Consider the following 24,978-nt stretch of genomic DNA (forward strand, 5'->3'; position numbering starts at 1 on the left):
CGACCGTAGCCGTCTCGCGGTTCCAGACTGTAGCGCCTAGAACCACTCGGCCACACCGGCCGTCGATGGTGAATGTATTCAACAAGACGTTTCTCATTTTCTATTCTGAGACATCCTGCAAATAACAGTAAAGAATATGTAAAATGGATTTCATTTAAACGGCACAAACGGTTATTAAAAATAAACATCACTAACCAGAAGTTCCGGGCGAGTCTTTCACAACATTACATATTTCCCAAGAGGCCATTTAAATGTTTTTTATGCTATACCAAATGTTTCTGCCGCATCCCATATTTTCATTGAGCCACTGTTTGCTGCTTCACAAGCCTTTTGCAGATCTTCTCCTGCCCGCATCTCGTGGTCGTGCGGTAGCGTTTTCGCCTCCCACGCCCTGGTTCCCGGGTTCGATTCCCGGCGGGGTCAGGGATTTTTTCTGCCTCGTAATGGCTGGGTGTTGTGTGCTGTCCTTAGGTTGGTTAGGTTTAAGTAGTTCTAAGTTCTAGGGGACTGATGACCATAGATGTTAAGTCCCATAGTGCTCAGAGCCATTTGAACCATTTGATCTTCTCCTGACCAATCTTCACGTTGAATTTTAAGCTCATAAGTTCTCACCATGATCTCCTTAGGGCGCGATGAATAACTAATCAACCACATAATTAAATAATGTGTTTCTACTATAGCTGTTAATCAAATTATGTTAAGTTTATGGCATTATTTATACTAAACTGGTGACTTCTGCAGATTACTAATGTTCCTGTCTCACAAAACACCATATTTGGTGTGTTTATTTGAATTGCTTCAGGTTAATTCTGCGACCTATATAATTAAAATATTATAATTAATTTAGTTAATAGAGAAGCCAGGAAAGCGAAAGAAAATTTTATTGAAGAAATGTGCAGAGAAGTGGAAGAAAATATGCAAAACGGAAGAACTGATTTAGCCTACAGAGCAGTATATCAATATTTTTTAACAAACGTAAAACAACACTCTCAGGCACAATAGAAAATAAAGAGGGGAACATGCTGTTTGGTGAAGACATGGTGAAGAGAGGGAAGGAATACATAGAGGAGTTGTATGCTGGAACACCTCTTTCGGAGGCAGTAATAGGAAGAGAAGAGCAGGTAGACGAATAAAACAAGGGAGATGACATTCTGCAAGAAGAATTTGACAGAGCTCTAAAAGAACTACGGGACAACAAAGCAACGGATATTGATGACATCCCTGCAGAACTAATAAAGAGTGCTCGTGACAGCATGAAAATGATGCTGCTTAAACTTAACTAGGTCCATCTATAATGCGGGAGAGATACTGACAGACTTCCAGAAATGTATCATTGTTCCTAAACCAAAGAAGGCAGCAGCTACAACATGCGAACAGTGCCGAACTCTAAGCCTAATATCACATGCATGAAAAATTCTCATAAAAATAGTTCTGAAGAGAACTGAAACGAAGGTGAAAGATATGCTGAGTGAAGATCAGTTTGGTTTCAGAAGGGGACTGGGAACAAGAGAGGCGATTCTGGCACTGAGACTCGTTATCGAAAAGCAATTACAGAAAAATAAACCAACTTATATTGCCTTCGTAGACATGGAAAAGGCATTTGATAACGTTATCTGGCAAGAGATGCTGAGAAAAAGTGAAATAAAGTACAAAGACATCCGTGTGATACTCAGTTTCTATAAGAATGAGGTGGCAGTGATTAGGAACTGTCACCACGAAGAAGAAGCAAATGGTTCAAATGGCTCTGAGCACTATGGGACTCAACTGCTGTGGTCATAAGTCCCCTAGAACTTAGAACTACTTAAACCTAACTAACCTAAGGACAGCACACAACACCCAGCCATCACGAGGCAGAGAAAATCCCTGACCCCGCCGGGAATCGAACCCGGGAACCCGGGCGTGGGAAGCGAGAACGCTACCGCACGACCACGAGATGCGGGCGAAGAAGAAGCAAATATTAGAAAAGGGGTAAGGCAAGGATGTGCTCTCTCTCCTCTTATATTCAATGCTTACATCCAGGAAGCTATAGACCAAGTTCGAGAAACTGAGGCGGGGTTCAAAATTAATGGTCAGAAGATAGACATGCTACGTTATGTAGATGATGTTGCTATAGTAACGGAGGCAAAAGAAACAGAACAATGGAAAAAATTCTATGCGATCGGTATGGAAGGAGAATAAAGAAGAAAAAGACTAAAGTAATGGTATGCAGTACAGGAGCAGAATATGAACCTCTGAGAATGGGAATTGGAAGAGAGGAGCTGGAAGTGATAGAGGAATTTACTTACCTACTTACCTGGGGAGCAAAATCACAAGAGATGGTAGAAGCCGGAAAGAAATTGCTACCAGAATACAAAAGGCCAAAATTGCATTTAATCGGAGAAGGAACATACTCACCAGCAACAACATCAGTCTAAAAATAAGGAAACGTATCATGAAAGGTTTCGTTTGGAGTGTGGTGCTATACGGATGTGAAACTTGGTCAATTGGAAGAGAAGAGAGAAGACGGCTAAAGACATGGAGATGTGGTGCTGTAGAAGGATGATGAAGATCAACTGGAGAGACAAAGTAGCAAATGAAAAGGTGCTTAGAAGAGTTCAGGAACCAGATCTCTGTGGAGGCACATCCAAACAAGAACAGACAAACTTATAGGGCACATCCTACGACACAACAACATCATTGGAACAATAGCAGAAGGAGCTATTGAGGAAAGAAATCGGCTGGGGCGACCAATGATATCATACATGCAACAGATCATGAATGACGTGGGATGTAACACATACGTGGAAATGATGAGGAAGGCAGACAGAAGACAGGAATGGCGCTCTGCTGCAAACCAACCTCCGGGTTGAACACTAAAAGAAGAATTAATGAGACAAGATTCATGAAATTGAATATCTTTAGTAGGTGGCATCTTATCCGAAAGACGGGGGAGAAGATGCCACAACGATGATTTTGTGCACTGCGGCTTCCACCTGGTTGTTTCACCCTAACACGTGTTCCACAAGAAAGGCGCTACACACGTATCACAGCATTATCATCTAATGCATCGTCGACAAATCTTAAAAATCGACAACGCAATATTGTAATATGAGTACTCACTTATGTCAAACTACGGTTAAACAGTTTAGTTTTCCGTTTCACGACGATTAAACCCAATGAACACTGTGACATGCACAAGCACAGCATTCACAGATGGTGACTACGCGCTCAGACATTAGAGGTGCTGCCATCTGGTTCATAGTTCTCTGAATCTAATGATGCGATGCTCCTTTAGGAGCACAAAAAGGTAGATATGCTTCTCTTTAAAAGCATTGGAAACCAGCTGCCTTAGTCCCCATTCAGACTTTCTCATCAACAATTGTGGCAGACGAACTTATTCGCACTCTTTTTTTTCCTGAAAGAAAGCAGCAGAGAGGCAGTGACGATGGAACAGAGCAGAGAGTGTCCCAGTGGGAGAGACAGAGACAGGAAAAATTGTTGGGGGGAATGAAAATATGTCACTGAAAGACAACGAGGGGTGGATAGATGAAGACAACAGCACTGGGAAACAAAGAAACAGGAGACAGTGATGGTCAGTGAGTGACAGTGGCATTAAAAGAAGGAGAGAGACGGAAAGAGAGCAAAGAGTGGGATCAAAAGAGACAGGGAAAATGAAAAAGGGACATGAGTGGAGACCATACTTAGGCTGGGGGGCGTCTTAACTTTCCCCAGACCGACGAACATTAACACGAAATAATTTACGCACTTCCTCCCATCCTCTACGCCAAAGTGTTACCCACTTTAGATGTCAAAACCTTGAGGAAGCCACCCCCGATGTCATATGTGTTGGTTGAAGAGAAATACAGCACACCATAACGAGAAAGAAAGATGTAATGGTGGAGAAACAGAATGCGTTAAAGGCAACGGCAATGGGACAGAGAGAGGGTGTTAGTGGCAGAGAAGGAAAAGTGGTACGGAAGAGCAAGGGAAAGTGTTGAAGACAGAGACAGTGGGAGAGACAGTGTACTTGGGGGAAAAGGGAGATATTGGGGCACAGACATACATCTGCAGTGGCAGTGAGAGGGGGATGCAGAGTGTGAAAGTTTCATTATAAAGAGCGACTGGCTTAAACAATTGAGGATGTTCTATGTTAAAAGCGCTCTAATACGTTTCCAAGCCAAAATTTTGGAAGAGAAAGTGGGAACGAGGACTGAGGTAGCTGGTTTCCCTCTTTTCTGCATGAGTTCTTCAAAAAGGAGCATATTCTTCTTCTTTCTGCTCCGACAGGTGCATTATCCCGTTGGTTATTAAGACGACTGGATATGTCTACGAAGAATATGGAATATCAATATTTGTGTGCCATATAAAGTTTTCAGTGGGGTAATAGGACGGTTACGAAGCCCATAGATGTGTGTGCGAATATCTGCATTACATTCTGGATTGTGTGTGTGTGTGTGTGTGTGTGTGTGTGTGTGTGTGTGTGTACGTGTGAATACGTAGGATATGTATGCTATTTGCACACGCAACATAGGATACACACGCGAACAATTGCCGATTCCTTCTGCCCAAATTGAAATATCAATCGTATAAAAATGAAATACCTGTACAAAAAAGGAAAAAAATCAGATAACACTCCATATTTCGTAAACAATAAACAAGGTACACAAAATATTACAGAAGCAGAGAATAACAAGCCGCTCTGCACATTTAATCTTACAAAGGGACAAACGCACGATCAGTGTGTTGCAATCAACAATGAAACAGTAGATACGGTTCATGGAGTGGCACAATAGACTATTGTTGGCGATCATGTCGTGAATTAGGCTGCCGAGCGAAACAAAACCATTTGTCCCACCTATTGACCAAACACTGTCGAATTTTTAAATGAGAAGCGGAGCTGTGCGTGAATGCAGGCTGTTCGTCGAGTTTCACTGATGACACCTTCTCCGGTTATCAGACGAGTCATGTTGTACTGTTGTTGCAACGTGTCAACGAATTTCCTTCATCTGGATTTCCGACAAAGATATTACCTAAAGAAACTTGTCGAAACGATGCGACAACGTAACGGTGCGAATCAGCTGACAACATGAGAAGATTTCATTAACAGAAGTGTAGCTATAGACACAAATTATTACGGAGTATAGCTCACTCGCTCATGGGGAGAGATAAACGTGGTGTCTTTATTCCAAGGTCACTGACGACATTAAGATATCTCAAAGTTTTCAGACACAAATACATTCTACAAAAGTTGTGTTTCTGGTCTGTGCTATTTTCCAGGTAAGATAATTATTAAGTCCTCACTTATGTCATGAAATCATAAATCCTGTTTCTAAGAATATTCAGAAAAGTGAACAAAAGAGTGAAAGGAGAGAAAAAAAAATCGTTGTAAGGGACCATAGAAGGTTGGAGCTTGACACTACGAACAAAAAGCCATGCAGAAACCATTTAACCCTTTCATGACCAATGTACCTACCACATATGATCAACCATATATTTGCTTTCTAGTAAAGTGCAAACAAAATTACTTTGAATGTGCCTGCATAGACTTCGTGACATGGAAGAGGACAACGGAAGTTGTGGGAGGATTCTGCTCCAAGCAGTCTCCTCTGATACGGGCAGTTTTTTCCTTTTTTTAGTTCAGCAACCGAAGCCTACTCACGAGCAGTACCTTTAAGCTACAGATAGCGAGCCTGCAAAAGACCGTATTAACGTTCTGTGGCATAATCGCCATTAATTCGACAAGTCTGTGACTAGAGTAGCAAATCAAATTTTTAGTGCGTGGAAATCTGAGACAGCCTTGCAAACTGACGAGTCGCACAGCTTCAAAGGCGAAAATAAAATTAAGGCGGCCACCCCTTCCGAACAAAAGAGTGGACGAGATTCGCTAAGCAGTGAGAGTGAGAATGTGTCCTTGCACAACGGGGTGGGACTGCGAACTTATTGTTAGGGACAGCTAAGCTCGAAACAAGAATGACAAACAGCAATTTACAGTATTCGAGTCTGCGCACTTGACGCCCCTCACTTACAACTTTGGAGCTCCTTACTTGATATCATCGTATTTTTCTTGTTTCTGCGTTCAAACTTAAATTTTATGACACTACGCCGTTTCAAGGCAATAGCACACTGGAGATTTAACACATGTCATACTTGGTACGATTTGCTACAAATAAATGTCAGTTAACGATACATCAGCCGTAAAAAGCCTTTAGGAGATCCCATTATAAACGATTTATGTGAACAGTGTGGTCTTCTGCCTGGAGACATGTGGTTCTGGTATCCCAGCAAGCAGGCTTGTGTCCTACTACATGCTAACATTTTTTTCCTCATTTTCGCGTTTGTAACAGACTCTGGTCCTTTCTTATGCAGCAACAGAGGAGTGTTCTGCAATATTCGATGTCGTATATGAGCAAGCTCTCGGCCAGCTCTAGTGGCCGAGCGGTTCTAGGCGCTTCAGTCTGGAACCGCGCGACCGCTACGGTCGCAGGTTCGAATCCTGCCTCGGGCACGGATGTGTGTGCTGTCCTTAGGTTGGTTAGGTTCAAGTAGATCTACGTTCTAGGATACTGATGACCTCAATGCTAAGTCCCATAGTGCTCAGAGTCTTTTGAACCATCTGAACCATTTCAGCAAGCTCTCTCAGGAACGAGTTCGACGATTTTGTGATTTCAGTCTGATAAAAAAACGGAAGATTTGCTGCAAGTCAAATGACCAGCAATGTTATTTGTATTCGAGTTTATTACGAATAGTTTGCTATTTATCCCTAATATGCTGCATTTCTTTTATTTGTTGTTTATTTCATGTTCATATTACTTTTATTACTCCTCCCCATGAACCATGGACCTTGCCGTTGGTGGGGAGGTTTGCGTGCCTCAGCGATACAGATAGCCGTATCGTAGGTGAAACCACAACGGAGGGGTATTTGTTGAGAGGCCAGACAAACGTTGGTTCCTGAAGAGGGTCAGCATCCTTTTCAGTAGTTGCAGGGGCAACAGTTCTCTTCTGTAAAGTTTGGAAGGTAGGAGACGAGGTACTGGCAGAAGTAAAGCTGTGAGTACCAGGCGTGAGTCGTGCTTCGGTAGCTCAGATGGTAGAGCACTTGCCCGCGAAGGGCAAAGGTCCCGAGTTCGAGTCTCGGTCGGGCACACAGTTTCAATCTGCCAGGAAGTTTCATATCAGCGCACACTCCGCTGCAGAGTGAAAATCTCATTCTGATTGCATGGACATGTTATGGGTGATAGGGGTGTAACTGTTGTACGTGAATTACTGGCCACACGCTAGCATGTGCAGCGCACATTTCACGTGCAATACGATAAGTACATGTAGTGTGGTGCGCTGCAACACGTTCCAGCATCTCCTCTTCTAAAACGGTTGTGCAAATGGTCCACATATTGCCTGGTCCCTCTTTTCTTCTTTCCAACGAACCCGTCTCCCGCATTCGTCGATCGAGAGAAATAAACACTCATCTTGACGGGTGATGCCTGTATAGCCTTTCAGCAGCGAGAGCATTGCATCGTACTTGCCCCTACACAAGGTGCATGTCAGTTGAGTTTTACGAAACTGTTACGGTATTGCTCCAACGTGTTTTACTGTTCGTCTCTTAATAGCACTGATGAATGAATGGGTCTGTCATTGATCGATAGCAATTTCTGTCACGGTACAATGTAAATACGACACAACAGAGTCACCTTATTGACAAGTAAAGTAAACAATAGCTGCATCATGGCTTCATAGTAATCAAGCTCGCCCTCCGTATTTCCTTCCAGGAAATAAAGAATGTACTTGTAAATAAACAGCACAGTATGTGTAAACTTGTTCACCTTTTAATTAAAAAGCAATGCTGGACAAAGCGGTAGACAAGTTTACTTCTATATCTCCTTCAGTCTCTTTCTCCGATCCCAGGTTCCTTACCTCAAATTGCTCAGTGCAGCATTCTCTATGTCCTGTTACATTTTTGCACGCTCTTACGGAAACACGCAATATACCGGGTGATCAAAAAGTCAGTATAAATTTGGAAACTTAATAAACCACTGTATAATGTAGATAGAGAGATAAAAGTTGACACACATGCTTGGAATGACATGGGGTTTTATTAGAACAAAAAAAAAAGTTCACAAAATATCCGACAGATGGCACTGGACAGCAAAACGTCAGTGACTGTGCATGACAATCGTCTTACAGAATCGCATCATCCCCAGCCTGGCTGATAAACACCTGCTGGAACGCACGATGTTTATGCAGGATGGCGCTCCACCCCATATTGCTAGACGCGTGATAAATCTCTTGCGCGCGTCGTTTGGTGACGATCGTGTGCTCAGCTGCCACTTTCGTCATGCTTGCCCTCCCAGGTCCCCAGACCTCAGTCCGTGTGATTATTGACTTTGGGGTTACCTGAAGTCGAAAGTGTATCGTGATCGACCGACATCTCTAGGGATGTTGAAAGACAACATCCGACGCCAATGCCTCACCACAACTCCGGAAATGTTTTACAGTGTTGTTCACAACATTATTCCTCGACTACAGCTATTGTTGAGGAATTATGGTGGACATATTGAGCATTTCCTGTAAAGTACATCATCTTTGCTTTGTCTTACTTCGTTATGCTAATTATTGCTATTCTGATCAGATGAAGCGCCATATGTCGGACATTTTTTGAACGTTTGTATTTTTTTGGTTCTAATAAAACCCCATGTCATCCAAGCATGTGTGTCAATTTGTACCTCTCCGTATACATTACTCCGTGATTTATTCAGTTTTCAAATTTATACTGACTTTTTGATCACCCGGTAAGTAAGAACACACTTATTTCGAAGTGGGTGGCAAGGCCTAAAGGAGACTGTACGCATAACAGCAAACAAAAAAGAAAAACTGTTGTAGAAAGAAAGACATACAGCAGTAGTTTGATTAACACAACGATAAAGGGCTCCCTGTAATCAGCGTTTATGTTGTAAATTCCAAAAATGCAATTGGAAACAGATGACTAAAGGCAAGGCGACTCAACTGAAGACATCTTCCCAAAAATTGTTTTGAGGAAAAAATAATAACCGCAGCAGAATTATAGTCATTTTAAAAGTAGGTATAACAGAAGTTTTGGTTTCATGGTAAATTGACCAACTACAACCTCTCTTTCCTTTGTGTCATTGTCGCGTGTATGACTTACCGTAGTCTGCAAATAGTCATTGTTGGTTATTTGCCAACGTTCCATATTACATATATCAAGCCCAGTGTCTTCCATTGTGGAGTCTTCTTGTTGCTTCTCCAGTTTGTGTCGCTACAGACGGTTTAAACTCGTCTGCCAATATTTGGCCAGGCTCGGTTCATTAAATGAAAGAGTAATGCGCCAACTGCTAATGAAAGAGTTGAAGACTGTGTGAATAAAGGAAATGAATGATATCTCAAAGTCTATGGCGTGCCTACACTTCCTTTTATGTCCTTAGAACTAGAAATAATATGGAAATCACTAAATAGCCTCTATAATACCTCCACATACACTCGGCTTTAATACAGTGGATAGTCATTGGTTCTGTACGCAGACAGATAGATCGTTGGTCAGAAAAGTCAACTGTTTTCAGTTGAATAGCAGAGGTCAATAGGTGTCCTATAGGACAGACTGGTCGTTGGAAGGTTTGGCGCGCTGCAGGAGCATGGACATCGGCGGTTACGAAAAATCACGTCGGCCTCCCTCGAGGTCTGGTTCGGCAGTGTTGTGAGTTCACGGCGTTAGAATGTGAGGCAGAGTAGCAATAGTTACCAATTTCCTAGTCTTTATTGGGCACAGGTTATTCAAACAGTATTATAACACAATTTTTTAGTTTCCGAGATTTTTAATTTATTGAATTATTGGACGGGTCGTTGTGATGGCTACCACTTGTGATTAGGTGGTCTTTTGTGATACTTTGCATTATCATTCAGGCTCGTACGATGTTTTCCTACCACCATATTTCTTTGAATAATGGTCATGCAGCATTCCAGTGTTTTCGCGATCTTGATTTTTGCAGTTTTAGCCGTGTGTTTTTGTGGATTGCTTGCACGTAGTGATTATCTGTGTTTCGTTCGTCTGCTAGTTCTAAATAAACACACTGTGTTTCATCTTTCATATTAAACATTCCAATGAAGTTCCTTAACAATTTCAATGAGTTCCGTAAGTAGTTGTTCATAATTAACTCTCTCCTCTTTGTGACTGCCTGCACTTGGCATTAGTGCCCCACGTCGGTTATGATGCCGAGTAGGTTCACTGCGATGTTCTCTGATTAAGTAAATTGAATCAAATCAAGACATAACTTGTTTTCTATTTATTTCGTGGATTATTTCAGTAAACGAGTCTCATTTATTAACCAGCTCACATGGTGCAAGCAGTGTGCTGCATGTTGTGTGGTGTGTGGATAGTGTCCTCCTATTGTGTTCACTCCAGTTCTCAATTTTGTTACAATTACACTGCCAGCTAGTCGCCAACCCATAGCGAGTGAGTTGTGACTTTTCTCGCGATGTTCCCTTTGTGTGGCCAACTATGTGTGGACGTCTCCATGCTGTTGGCCGATCGATTGCCTGTAGATTATTGTCATTCTTCTTGCTCAGATCAGTCACTTCTCTATAAATTCGTCAAATGTTTTAGTCACGCAACGACTTCTTTGTATTTAGAGATCTTCTGCCCCACTCATTAGTGTTAACTGAAGCAGAGGGCTTAGTGTGACGCTTCCGTCTGTGGTAATTATAGCCTCCGAATTGCAATCATATGGGCAAGATTATCAAGTAGAGGCTTGCCTTAAATAAAAGTAGAATCACTTTTGCTGAGAAACTTATGTAGTGATCCCTCCTTTCATTAGATTAGTGAATACAGAAGAAATAACTGAACAGAGATAGATTCCGTCCCGCTATTCCTGATGTGACAGGGCTCAAAAACAGAATCAAAACATTCCACGTGCGGCATAATGTACGCTTTCATACGTAAAAAATAAAATAAAAGGAAGACAGAAAAAAGAGGGTGAAGTAAGATGTACAATACGATAAGCATTCGCGAACACATTGTAACACCTATTTTTGACCTATTTTGTATCTGTATCGATATTTCTGTGTCAGTTTGTAGTATTCCTTACGTATAATGCTGTATCTGTCATGGAATTTCTTGACTATGTATACATATTTCAGTTATGTGAAATTTTGAACTTTGTTGTTTAAATTATGCTTGTGAATTTAAATAACTACTGAAATGATTGTTATGTAATTACTGTAAATGACTTGGTCCATAGTTAGGGACCGTAGTGTTGAATATAAAAGATGTGGTGAAGCCTCGCAGCTACAGAAGTAGGCTGGCTGACTGGAAAAGGTGTGGTTGGCGCGCAAGTGGCAACTCGTCCTTTGTAACGGGTAATTAATCTGGACTGAGCAGTGCCGTGCCTAACACATCGCTAGCAGTAATGTATCATTGTGGCTCATATTCCTGGAGTTTTGAGGCCACAAAATCTTAAGGGCACTCTTTATGGGCCTTAGATGCTGCATTTGATGTTACCATTATCATGGCATGGTTTCTGGCCCCATAAACATAATTCCGACGCCAAGAAGATATGCAACAGGGCGAAGCCAACAGTGTTGCTATGATAGCATCGCCGCCAGGTTAACAGCCACTGCAAATTGCGTCATCAGTGCCGCCAGCCTTCCACTAAATTGTTTATATTTGGTACTCTGTAAATGGACCAGATATTTGTCAAATTTGGTTGATTTTATAATAATAATTGTGGTGCTGCTAAAAAGTCTCTCTTACACCCGTGATTATCCCAAATCACAAACTCGGACAGGAATCGTATCCTAGCGAATTATATTCAAAGTGTCCTAATTTATAATCAGAAAGTGGTTGAACTTGAATTTAATGTTGTGTTGTCATCTGCACAGCCAATTATACTTTTGAGTAGGTCAAAAGTTTGCTAATGAGAGCACATTTATTATTTAAAGAGCTATAGTTTGTTCTGCTTTACTTAATTAGTAACGTTACTTACAATTTCTCATACATACTGGTGTAGTTTTGTTAATGAGCATGGTTCTCCATACAATGAAAATTTAAGGGTCCTCATGTACTAGACTAGTTAGTTAATGAAGCAATTGCCAAGACTCCTTCAGAACAAGTGTAACTAGATTTGCATTCTATTTAGTTGCTTCAAACCGAGTTTAAGAGATAACTATTTACTGCGTTATTTATTCTATTGCAAGTTGGTTAAAGCACAGGCATAGAGGCCCTGTACTAAGGAATGTAGTTATAGATTATGATCATTAGCAAACCCCCCAGTTTAAATTCAGAATCATTTCAAACTTTTCCCTGTTCAGTATTGCTACTAGCTTCATGTGTGTCGATAAATGGTTTTATAAACTGATACATCTAGTTCATTTAAGATACGTGTTGTTGAGACGAATATTGTACTGTTTACTATCTCCTTGGCAATTTGTCTGTTAATAACACATTTATCTGCAGGATTAGGTTACTGTGTTGTAGTATGAACAGATATATGAAGAAATTTAGTGCATGTGTCAAGGAAGGTTAGGTTAGCCTTAGCATTGCCTTCTGCTTTATCATTTTGCTTGACACAAGAATACCTAATTAGGCTGGCGACCGGTTTTAATATGTAATGTTACAACTTGCTTTACTACTGGAAGAACGTCTGTTCCTGACCCACCGTTTACTGTTGGTTATACTCTGCTGGAGTGTTTCGGAAACGAATCCCAGTTTGATCGCTCTGTTTCCATTAGGTTATCTCAAGATCACAACTATTTAAAAATTCCTCGCAGAGATATATCGTTAGCATCGACTGGCGTTTATGGTGTTCGGTGGTGCGGTTACAATCTGTAACCAATATGTCAATTTTCTGCTCATCCGGCGTACTGCTATGACTATGGAAAATAGAGACGAGTATAGCTATCAAGACTGTATGCTTACAGAAGGCTCCGTTTATGTAGGAGCTGCGATGAGCCAGTAGAGCGACGGTAGTGGCAGTAGCAGTGAATAGTGTAAACAGCATTCCCAAGACAGTGTTTATATTAGAGCATCGCTTTGAGCCAAGTTTAGTAACTGAGCGACTGTAAGGACGTCGATAATCCTGGCGTGAGTTTACTTCACTATTATTCACACTGGAAGTCGAAAATTTTATTTGTTAAATGTTAGCCAGCCCTCCATTGTCGAACCAAAGATATAAAAACCATAACAATCGTTTATCATAAATATTTTAAATGAAATGGTAGTTAAAATGAAAACGATACATAAGTGAAAAAGTTTATTTTCACAGTGGTCCTTTGATTACTGTAAGTAGCGTGAATTTATCAAGTACGCAGACAAACAAAGTTTTAAAAAGATCGTCAATATTTTTTGTAGTAATTTGATGTGATCCTCCGAAAGAAGCGTGTTTAGATGACAAAGTTATTGGCCGTACAGTGATTTTTCATGTAAGATAATTTTGTTGTCACTTATTAAATTATGCAGCAAGCAAATGAATTTAACAAATCGTCAGCCGCGTCTATAGAAGTGTTATTTAGAAAACATAGTAATAAATGCACATTCAACAGTTCTTTGTGCTCCATACAACCAAATGTTGAGGCATTAATTGTCAGCTTGTAACTGACGCCATCAGTAAGGTTTAAGCAAACGGATTCAAAGGGAGTAGCTTCATCCCCTGGAATTACAACAGATCGAATGGTGGAGCACAATATCAGGAATTATTAGTCTCCCGTCTGACAGGTGCAGAAACAAAGGTGAAGACCTAATTTTCCCATTATAGCCTTTTTCCGTAATCACCAACACTAATGTTTATTAACATATAATTAACACCATGATACAGTCATAATGTTTGTAGTTATTAAAGGCAAATCTAGAGTGGGATGAGCATGTAATTCGATTGCATTTTCGATCTACATAGTTAGAAAAACTCTCGTGTAGTCGTCTACTACAGTGACTTTTTTTGAAATCATCTATATAGGAAATATTTATTTTTGAGAATTTGCGGATACAAATTAAGTTACTTCACATAAGATATTCGCAACAGTTGCAACTATAACTCGAAGAGAAAGCGCTAGGCTCCTAAATGACTGGCCAACAGACATATATCTAGAGAGGAAGCGGAAGAGTAAAATGTTATCTCCAAAAATTCCGAAGAGTTCTTTGAGCGATTGACATAATATTTTTCCACGATACCCTAATAAACATTCATATGGACATAAATGGCGAAATATGGTTAGCAGAAATCTGGAAAATTTTTGTAGATTATCTTCAAACTTTTCCATGAGATTTTAATAAACATTCGGGAGACGTTCACTATATAGGAGAAACATTGTAAACAAAAGTCTCGAGAAGTTCTTAAATGATTTACTTCCAATTTTTACGTGAAGTACTAATAAGCATTCATACGAACATAGGCTACATAGTTTTTAAATAGCAGGCGAAACGCGTTTGAGAGGAATACAATACAGTGTGTTTGAAAAAGAATTCTCCAGTTTGAATGTGTCCTAGAATATGTACAAGGTGTTTCATTCATCAACTCTCGAAGTTTTGCTCCCCTGCAGCTGGCAGGTCTGCTTGACCTTGAGACAGCACCAGTGCTCTCTTTTTCCACTGTCCCCTCAGTTCAGTCAAGGCGTGCGTGTAGTACAGTGCAGAGCAACACAGCAACATGTATACTCCGCAACAGAAAGCGCAGTGTGTTATTTGCCTTGTGAAAACTGAATCAGTTATAACAGTCCAACATAATTTTAGATGTCAACATGGTGGTGAACCATCTACAGCAAAAACTATACGTCATTGGCTAAAGTCTTTCAAGAAAACCGTTAGTGTTTTAAAAACAAAATTACCAGGTAGACCGAGAGCTTCTGAAGGTGGTGTTGAACGGATCCGTGTGTCGTGTGTTTGGAGCCCGAAGAAGTCATTGGCGAGACGTAGTCTACAATTAGGAGGGCCTAAAGATACTGTGTAAGATACTGTGTACGATGTTGTGCATAAAAGATTTAGGTTGTGCACCTACAAATTGCAACTGTTACATGAAATAAAACCTACTGATAAAATGGAAAGGTATGAGTTTCCTGCTTACTTACTACACAGAACTAATGCTGATGTCAGTTTTTTTAAAAACTATTCTATTTCCTGATGAGGCTACATTTCATGTCAGTGGAACAGTTAATCGTCATAACTGTAAAATTGGGGGAAGTGGGGGTGGGCTGAGGATACACATGAAGTTATTCAGCATCAACGTGACTCTTCCGAAGTTAATGTCTGGTGCAGTTTGATGGAAGACAGTGTGTGATTGGTCCTTTCATTTTTCTAGAAAAAACAATAAACGGTGACATTTACTGTGACATGTTGACAGAGTACGTCTTTCTCCGAACGGACGATATTAAGGCGGAAAAGGGGCTAGTGTTTTATCCAAGAAGAGGGCGCCCTACCTCATTACAGTAACCATGTGCATGTGGGTCTTCAATCTCGCTTCCCAGGAAGGTGTATAGGCAGGGCTGGCCACCACGAAGCCCAGTCTTAACCCCACTGGACTTTTTCTTTTGGGGCCACATACAAAAATCTTGTGTACAGTGAAAAGATCAGAGACGTCAATCAATTACAGGAAAAAATGGTCGCAGCGGTTGCGACAGTTAGAGGTACACCTGTAATGTTTGGGAATATGTGGCGAGAAGTGAAATAACGTCTCGACGTGTGCAGGGCAATAAATGGATCCCACGTTGACGTCTACTAACATTAAGCAAAGCTTGAAGGAATTCTCTTTCATGATATGCACTTACTGATGTAATTTTTCATTCATTTCCCCATTAAATTTATACATAAAGCTAGGAAGTTCTTTTTGAAACACCTGTACATTGTGGCACGTTAGTGCGGTTTGGTGTTTGAAAAACAAATAACGATGTGCAGGCTTTCTGTTAAAACCATGCAAGAAAAGAAAATGCTCTACTTTCAGTGCTGTGCTGTGGAAATGTGGGACTTCGTTTCCACAGTTGGTTTTAACTATAATTGTAGGACATTGGAACCAATATAATGTGTGGCTATAATATGGCTATTGTTGTAAAACACTTTCTTTTTAACAAACACATATTTAGTTATTCTCACGCTCAATGTACTCCCCTCCTCTACCCCAATAACATTCAAATGCGAATTTTCCATTGATGGAAATTGCCAGAAGTCTTCATGTGTGAGTTACTTGATGAGGTGTGCCCTTTTCCTTTCACTGCGTTAATGGACTGTCATCTTGTTCTTTGTAATGCAGATTTGACTTTTTGGAACCGATAAGACTCACATGATGCCATGTCAGTCGCATAAGGTGGATGGTCTAGCATGGCACACGTATCTTAGTAGAAATACCTTAGCAAACAATCTGGTATAAGCCCGTGCGTTGTCTTCATGCAGATCCCCATGATTTTTTCTTGCATAGTTTGCGTTTTTTGTCTCTTATTTTCTCACAGATTCGAGCAGGAACCTCAAGGTAGTAATGTCGATTAATACTTTGACCTTCAGGAACGCAGTGAAAATAAACAGTTTTTAAGGAACTATTTGCACTCGAGCACAGACGATATTTAATTTACTTAACTTAGATTATATGTATATATTTTTTAAGACAAGAGAAAGCAAAATAAAAGAATTACTTTTGAATGCATTACGAGAACAGCAGTGATCAATGTCTTGTAAATAATTACTATTAAAAACAGTTTTGATCACGATTTATTTAACAAGGTGACCGGTTTCGACCACTACTGTGGTCATCTTCAGACCATTGAGTAGGAACCCCTTTCTGTTGGAGAATCACAACAGAAAGGGGTTCCTACTCAATGGTCTGAAGATGACCACAGTAGTGGTCGAAACCGGTCACCTTGTTAAATAAATCGTGATCAAGACTGTTTTTAATAGTAATTATAAAATAAAAGAAGAACACCGCTCTCTTGTCGCAGCTAGTAGGCATCAACCCAGTCTTATGTCATTCGTTGTCCTAGAAGGACGTAATATTTTGTGTGTCTCCACAGTTAGCCATATTGATACTTATTTGCAGAAAAGAGGGGCAGAATTAATAAGTCGCTCTCATTTGTGAATTATCTGCCATTATTTATCTAGAATTTTACTTGTCATTTATATCGTAATGTATATGTTGTAATGAATATATGTTTTATTTAATCGTATGCTTTTCTCTGTTTTAGTAGTCTGTCACCCCATTGTCATGATTGAAGCTGAGGTCAGATGTCAGACTTTGTCTACAAAAAGTATATAATGAGCCCTGGCTACGTTCCGTACATCTTCGGACGTGCGAAGCTCGATAAATTCACGGCGTAAATTTTAATCTCTCAATTACTTATCCAAACAAACAAACAAAAATTATTATTATTACAAATTATTATTATTATTATTTTATTTGTTAAAAGTTCCATGCCTATTGAAAGAGCAGTCAACATAGCTTAGAACCTTGATTTGCTCATTCTAAGTTTATTCCCTCTCGCAGAAGATGAGCCCATCGGGGTCATTGGCTGGCTCTCAGTTTCTGGATCACAAGTGAAAAACCAAGATTCATCATGTGTTATCACTCTTTTCTGGAAATTAGAATTATTTTCAATGATATTCAAAGTGTCAGTATATACATTTACATCAGCTTCTTCATGATCTATCGTGTGAATTTCCAGCACATTTCGCACACACTTCTCTCATGTTAACCAAGTTACATAATATTTGCCGTATGCATTCTTTGTCAATACCTATTGTTTCAGCGACTCATCGAATACATAATCGATGGTCATATCGAATACCTCTTTTTTTATATTTTCATTCGTTTTTGATGTTGAAGGGCGTCCCAAATGTGTGTCATCTTCAACTTCTCTGCTGTCTTGGAAACTCTTGAATCACTCAAGATAAACAGCCACATGATAAACAACCACCGCCATACACTTCTCTTAGCAAAATATAGGTCTCTATAGCATTATTTCCAAGTTTAACGTGAAACTTCAAAACAGTTTTTGCTCTGTTATTACACTCATCATTTGTCCGGCAAAACAAAGCAACAGATCTTACAGAAAGAAGGCCATGGCCACGGTGGTTTGTCCACAGACACCAGAGATGCCACATTTGACCGAGAAGGCTTCACGCTTCGCAGCTATTGGTTGTTCATCTACGGTGCCTGCGTACTCACTCTGCGACAGCGTCAGCCAGGTTATTTTATAGCCACCGCTCCTAAACAAATTGTTTCTCCCAGTATGTTGGATGGAATTCCATGCCTGTTCTCTTGGTCTGTCAATACCGGGACAGTTAATGCTGTTTGTGGAAGACACTGGAGTCGTCGTCTGAGGATGTCCAATAACCGCTAGACTGGAGACAGATCTCGTGATCGAGCAGGCCAAAACAACTTGTCGATACTCTGGAGAGTATGTTGGGTTACAACAGCAGTATGTGGGCGAGCGCTATACTGTTGGAAAACCACCTGGAATGCTGTTCTTGAATGGCAGGAAAACAGGTCGAGTCACCAGATCGACATACAAATTTGTAGTCAGGGTGCTTGCGTTAACGACGGGAGTGCTTCTGCTCCCTTACGAAATCGCACCCCAATCATGATTCGAAGTGTAAGTCCCGGGTGACTAGCATGCAGACAAGTTGATTGCATGCCCTTAGCTGGCCTCCTTCTATTCAACACACAGCCATCACTGACATCGATGCAGATCCGGCCTTCATCAGAAACACAACTGCCCTCCACCACGACGTCCAATGTTCTCTCAATTGAAACCAGTGAAGTTGGAAATGGCGGTGGATGGCAGTCAGTGGAATGCAAGTCTTTGAAGTAACCGATTTTTAACATTTTGCAGTGTATCTGAGGTGCTAACTGGCTGCTCAAATTGCTGCTGCAGATGCAGTATGATGTGTGCCGGAGGCATACGCTGAACACGATGGTAGTGCCATGTGGCCTGCTCTTCTTCTTGCGACCGTACTTTATCCTAACCAACGCTGCCAGCAATCATGTAGAATGGGTACAGTATTGGTTAAAACCAGTCTTGCTTGCAATTTTAATTTTTTATTTATCAACGAGGCGTTTCGCCTTATTTAGGCATCTTCAAGTTATCTTTTCTAGATGCGCGCGAGAGGCACCACGCGTTGTGCAGGTCTTGGTGCCTCTCGCTTCCATCTAGAGAAGATAACTTGAAGATGCCTAAATAAGCCGAAACGCGTCGTTGATAAATTAAAAACTAAAATTCCAACCAAGACTGTTTTTAACCAATACTGTTAAGCACTGGTTTGCTGTATGCCACATATGGATAGGGGTTGGAAGTATTTCTATATAATGGGTACAATCCTGATAACTGTTTCTGCAATAACGCAGAAGGTACAACCAGCTCTTCGTAGCCCTATTATGCGACGTCGTTCAAACTGAATGAGGTGTTGTTAATGGCGTCTTTGTCGCCTTAATGGCATTATTGACTAATACCAACTCACCTCGTCCAGTCTTAAAGGTAACAAACGCTCACGATCGTTGTAGTGTTTTTGTAAAGCAAACGTGATTTATATTCTCATAGTGGCGCTACTAGCATCGTTCTAATGCGACTGGCGCGAAATTTGAACATATATCATTCTTTCAGATGTAGAAACACGACTACCAACTTTCGTTTATGTCACCAAACGCCTTTCTTTGCGTCAGTGGATTACGCAGTACTATAATATGAAGATCTCGTGATACTGCACAAAACACAACCTTATGTTTAATAACAAGAAGAGTGTAAAACGGTTGTTCCTAGTACGCATTCCTTCACGTTCTTCTACAATCTGTAGCTAAGTTGCAACACCGACAAGCAAACGTCGTATGTTCCTAGGTACACGATCGACCAAGTACATCACAACACTCTCCCCTAGTACTTGAAATGTATAACAGGTATGAAGAGCCCGAATCATTTCATCTAATATCCGCGCGTGCTGTGTAGTAGTGTTCTAGTCTTGCTGCCATTCAGTGGAATAATGTAGTGGTGGTCCACACAGTTTCAGTTCAAGTCCTGCCGGAAGCCAATAATGATATATTTCATACCACAAGTCTGCATGCAGTACATATCAGTTAAAGATTAATAGAGCTTTACCCGTGGTTAATTTGAGTATGAAAAGTATATTAATTATATATATATATATATATATATATATATATATATATATATATATATATATATGGATTATTTAGTGTGGGATTTGTAGATCGCATAGCGACATGACCACGTGGCCACACGATTTTGTGATGACTATAGTTTTGTTATTTTAATTAATGGTAATGTCGTAATAGAACAGTTTGCTCTCCTTGTAATGTTCCGACTCCTTCACTTAACAATCAGCCCAAAAAAAAAGAATATCCGTCACGTACAGTAGCAGTCCATATCAGCCAATAGTACATGATAACAGCCAACAACGTGGAGTGAAGATGTCAGGACAGTGTCGATCTTTACAGATGTGTTAAATCCAAACTGCGACCTCTACACCGACTGAACGTCGGTAGAAGGTGGGCCACTACCACTGACACAGTGGTAATATGTGCCATGGATGTTTATAACCGCATTTGAAAAACCACCGTAGCTGTCACCAACACTCAGACTAAGAAGCTGTAATCACTGCTGTAAGGCAGTGGCTAGCTGCAGCTGGTTTATGTTTCAGTGAGCGAGACACTGAGGTTCTCGTCCTCGTTTGCAAGAGTGCATAACGTACAGTGATACACTATGCATCCAAAGTATCCGGACTCCTCCAAAAACATACGTTTTTCATATTAGGTGCGTTGTGCTGCCACCTACTGCCAGGTACTCCATATCAGCTACCTCAGTAGTCATTAGACATCGTGAGAGAGCAGAATGTGGCACTCCGCGGAACTCATGGCCTTCGAACGTCCTCAGGTGATTGGGTGTCACTTCAGTCATACGGCTGTACGCTAGATTTCGACACTTCTAAACATCCCTAGGTACACTGTTTCTGATGCGATACTGAAGTGATAACGTGAACGTACACGTACAGCACAGAAGCGTTCAGGTCGACCTCGTCTGTTGACTGACAGAGGCTACCGACAGTTGAAGAGGGTCGTAATGTGTAATAGGCAGACATCTACGCAGACCATCACACAGGAATTCCAAACTGCATCAGGCTCCACTGCAAGTATTATCATGTTAGGCGGGAGACAAGAAAATTTGGATTTCATGGTCGAGCGGCTGCTCACAAGTCACACATCACGCCGGTAAGCCGGCCGTAGTGGCCGTGCAGTTCTATGCGCTACAGTCTGGAACCGCGTGACCGCTACGGTCGCAGTTTCGAATCCTGCCTCGGGCATGGAAGTGTGTGATGTCCTTAGGTTAGTTAGGTTTAAGTAGTTCTGAGTTCTAGGGGACTGATGACCACAGCAGTTAAGTCCCATAGTGCTCAGAGCCAATTGAACCATTAGAACCACGCCGGTAAATGCCAAACGACGCCTCGCTTGGTGTAAGTTGCGTAAACAATGGACGATTGAACAGTGGAAAAACGTTGTGTAGTGACAAATCACAGTACACAATGTGGCAATCCGATGGCAGGGTGTGGGTATGGCGAATGCCCGGTGAACGTCATCTAGCAGAGTGTGCAGTGCCAAAAGTATATTTTGGAGGCGGTGGTGTTATGGTGTGGTCGTGTTTGTCGTGGAGGGGGTTTGTACCCCTTGTTGTTATGCGTGGCACTGTCACAGAACAGGTCTGCGTTGACGTTTTAAGCACCTTCTTGACCGTTGAAGAGCAATTCGAGGATGGTGATTGCATCGTTTAGCACGATCCAGCACCTGTTCATAACGCACGGCCTGTGGCGGAATCGTTACACGACAGTAAAATGCCTGTAATGGACTGGCCTGTTCAGAGTCCTGACGTGAATCCTACAGAACACCTTTGAGATGTTTCGGAACGCCTACTTCGTGCCAAGCCTCACCACCTACTTCGATACCTCTCCTCAGTGTAGCACGCCGTGAAGAATGGGCTGCCATTCCCCTAGAAACTTGATTGAACGTATGGCTGCGAGAGTAGAAGCTGTCATCAAGGCTAAAGATTGGCCTACACCATATTGAGTTCCAGCATTAGCGATGGATGGCGCCACGAACTTGTAAGTCGTGTTTAGCCAGGTGTTCTAACGTTCAAATGTGTGTGAAATCTTGTGGGACTTAACTGCTAAGGTCATCAGTCCTTAAGCTTACACACTACTTAACCTAAATTACCCTAAGGACAAACAAACACACACCCATGCCCGAGGGAGGACTCGAGCCTCCGCCGGGTCAGCCAGGTGTCCGGATACTTTTGATCACATAGTTTATATGGAAGAATGGCTGTATGTAGCTAAAATCCTGTCACATTTAATTTCGTCATTGTGCTTCATTTATATGTTGTGGCTTCCACGAAATTATTGAAAGGCGGTAATTTCGGAATGACCCTCGTACTTTTTGTACTCAGTACACGCTGCTATCAAAGGTCCATCATAAACATGTCACACGAACTAAGTGGCACGCTTTGCTTCAGTTGCTCTCATAGTTTTTTACAACTCCAACATAAACGCTGGGGAAGGTTGAATAGTATGGGACAGCGGATTGTTGTCAGACAAGATGATTTGTTTCAAACTGTATCGCCACAGCAGCAACAGATCGCTCACTAGATTTAGAATCATGAAACGTTGTATTTTATTTGTAAGTAAGTTAATATTACTTTTTTACTGTATCTCTAGATATTATTTTCTATTACTGTAGACTGTGACAGTGTCTGTCTCTAATACTAGCATTGGAATTGTTAATCTACAACTGCGCGTTCGCGTTGTAAAGGACAAAGCAATTTAGGGACAAAACAGATTTAATAATAACCTAAATTTTTGTGTTTCTTCCTCAGCAGGCAAATATGGAGAAATGACGACAAAAATGGAAAAAAAGAATGTATTGGAAGCCGTAGAGGGAGTCAGACGTTTGACACAACAGTCAGGGGGAGGCGAGTGATAAATATTCCGTTCCAGATAGTTTTTCTCACGACGAGGAAACTTAGTACTAAAGTATATCACCTACACTTTAGTTTAATTTTCACAACCATTTATATTCCCACCTAAACTTTTTTATAACAAAAATTACTTTTTCTTCACATTACACTGCCACGTCCGAAGCAACACTCTCAAAATTGAAGCTACCGAAACGCCAAATGTAGGAAAAAGTTAAAGAAATCACAGAACATGTAACATTATAACATTCAAATTTCGAAAAAGCTTACGTCTCCGACCCAACTCAATTCTCCTAAAGCCGTCCTCACACAGGACAAGTTAGCTTACGTCGACGTGGGCCTGTACGAGTTTCATGAAGCCACTTCCTATTATTAAGCAGGCATTGCCCCCAGCAAAACACGAAACACGTTCTTCGATATTTCGACAGTGAGCTGCGAAACATTGAACCAACAAAGGGCAAGAACGTTCTATGAGTCAGAAGCAGAACGTGGAAGACGCCAAGCCGAATTACGTCGTTTTCAGTAGAATATTTGGTAAGTTTTATATTATATCTTACGTCCTAAGAATATACGCTGTTTTAAAGCAATAACACATTGAGAATCTCTTGGAAATGCTTCATTATTAGTACAATTTCTTATAATAAAATGGCGAGAGTCATCTTATGAGTGGTTAAAGAAGTTTCATATTTAGTTACTTACGTATTATTACGCGCGCTGCGTGTGTGCGTGTGTGTGTGTGTGTGTGTGTGTGTGTGTGTGTGTGTGTGTGTAAAATTGAAGATTCATCAATAACGCATTGTTGTGGGAAGGATTTTTTGTAATTAAATGCCAGTTAAAAACTTAACGGTGAATAAAGCCTGCAGGAGGTAGTAACATATTTTACGGCACAGAATAGTAAAGGGATAGAAATTAGAAAATTTTATAATAAGTTTCTTTTAATTTACGTCTATGGTCACAAACTTTTTGGTAACAGATTACCGGTTTCGGTCTTTAATGACTATCATCAGACCTGTTTCTTAAACACAGTAGTACTACTGACAACATGACTTGTGCATGTGATGTTATTTATATGTATTTGACGATGTTGGTGCTGATTCCGCATTTACCATTTGACGATGCCTCTATGGCTGCAGTACATTAGGACTTTGTTTTTATGAAACAGAACTGATGATGGTCATTAAAGACCGAAACCGGTAATCTGTTAAGAAAAAGTTGGTGACCATAGACGTAAATTAAAAGAAACTTATTACATATACGGGTCACTGTTTTTTTCGCGACGATGTCGCAGCTTGTAGAAAATTTAGTAAAACTGGTTCACATTACCACAGGCAAATTCAAGTCAAGTCGGAGACGGAGGCAGAGGCCGAAAGCGAGACAATTTTATGTCGCAAGTTGGAGAGTTCATAGCATTCCGACGCCGTCTGCCTGTGAGGATACACATTCAGCAGAAAAGAGACTCCGACAGAAAACAAAAGGAAGCTAGACAAGCTTATTTGTGGGCTCGTAACACATGTTTCAAGGAGCTCTATATATCTCACAAGAGCACCTAGTGAGGAACTGACACAGCAGTTGACAGCTTGTTAACTGATTACAGCAGAACAAGTCACCACGGACCGAACCTTGCGACATAGCATCACGTCAGCTCTCACTAAATATCCCAGCTCTCCAGCTCTCATCATGAGTTGATCACTGCCATCGATGGCATTCACAGTAACAACACTAGATTCCATGATAACGACACTGTAGTCAATCTATGTCTTAGATGCTCCAGCACAGTCTATGAAGTAGCCAACCATGTACGCGAGATGATGGCCTTCACCTGATGAACTTCATGCTGTTCCCTGCCTACCATCTACGGATTGAGAAGCTGTCTGTCTCTCGACAACGCCACATCACAGAGTGCTGCCCAGCACGGATCTGCAACATGGAAGCCAGCAACCAAGCCTCCTTGTGGTAAAAGTCGCTCTTCAGCACTCAGTAGGCACTTTTGGCTGCTGACACCTACCAGGATTAAGGAGGAGATCAACCGTCCACACGGCTGCCGACACCTGGTAC

The sequence above is a fragment of the Schistocerca serialis genome, chromosome 5 (genome assembly GCF_023864345.2).
Source record: "Schistocerca serialis cubense isolate TAMUIC-IGC-003099 chromosome 5, iqSchSeri2.2, whole genome shotgun sequence".
NCBI lineage: Eukaryota > Metazoa > Arthropoda > Insecta > Orthoptera > Acrididae > Schistocerca > Schistocerca serialis.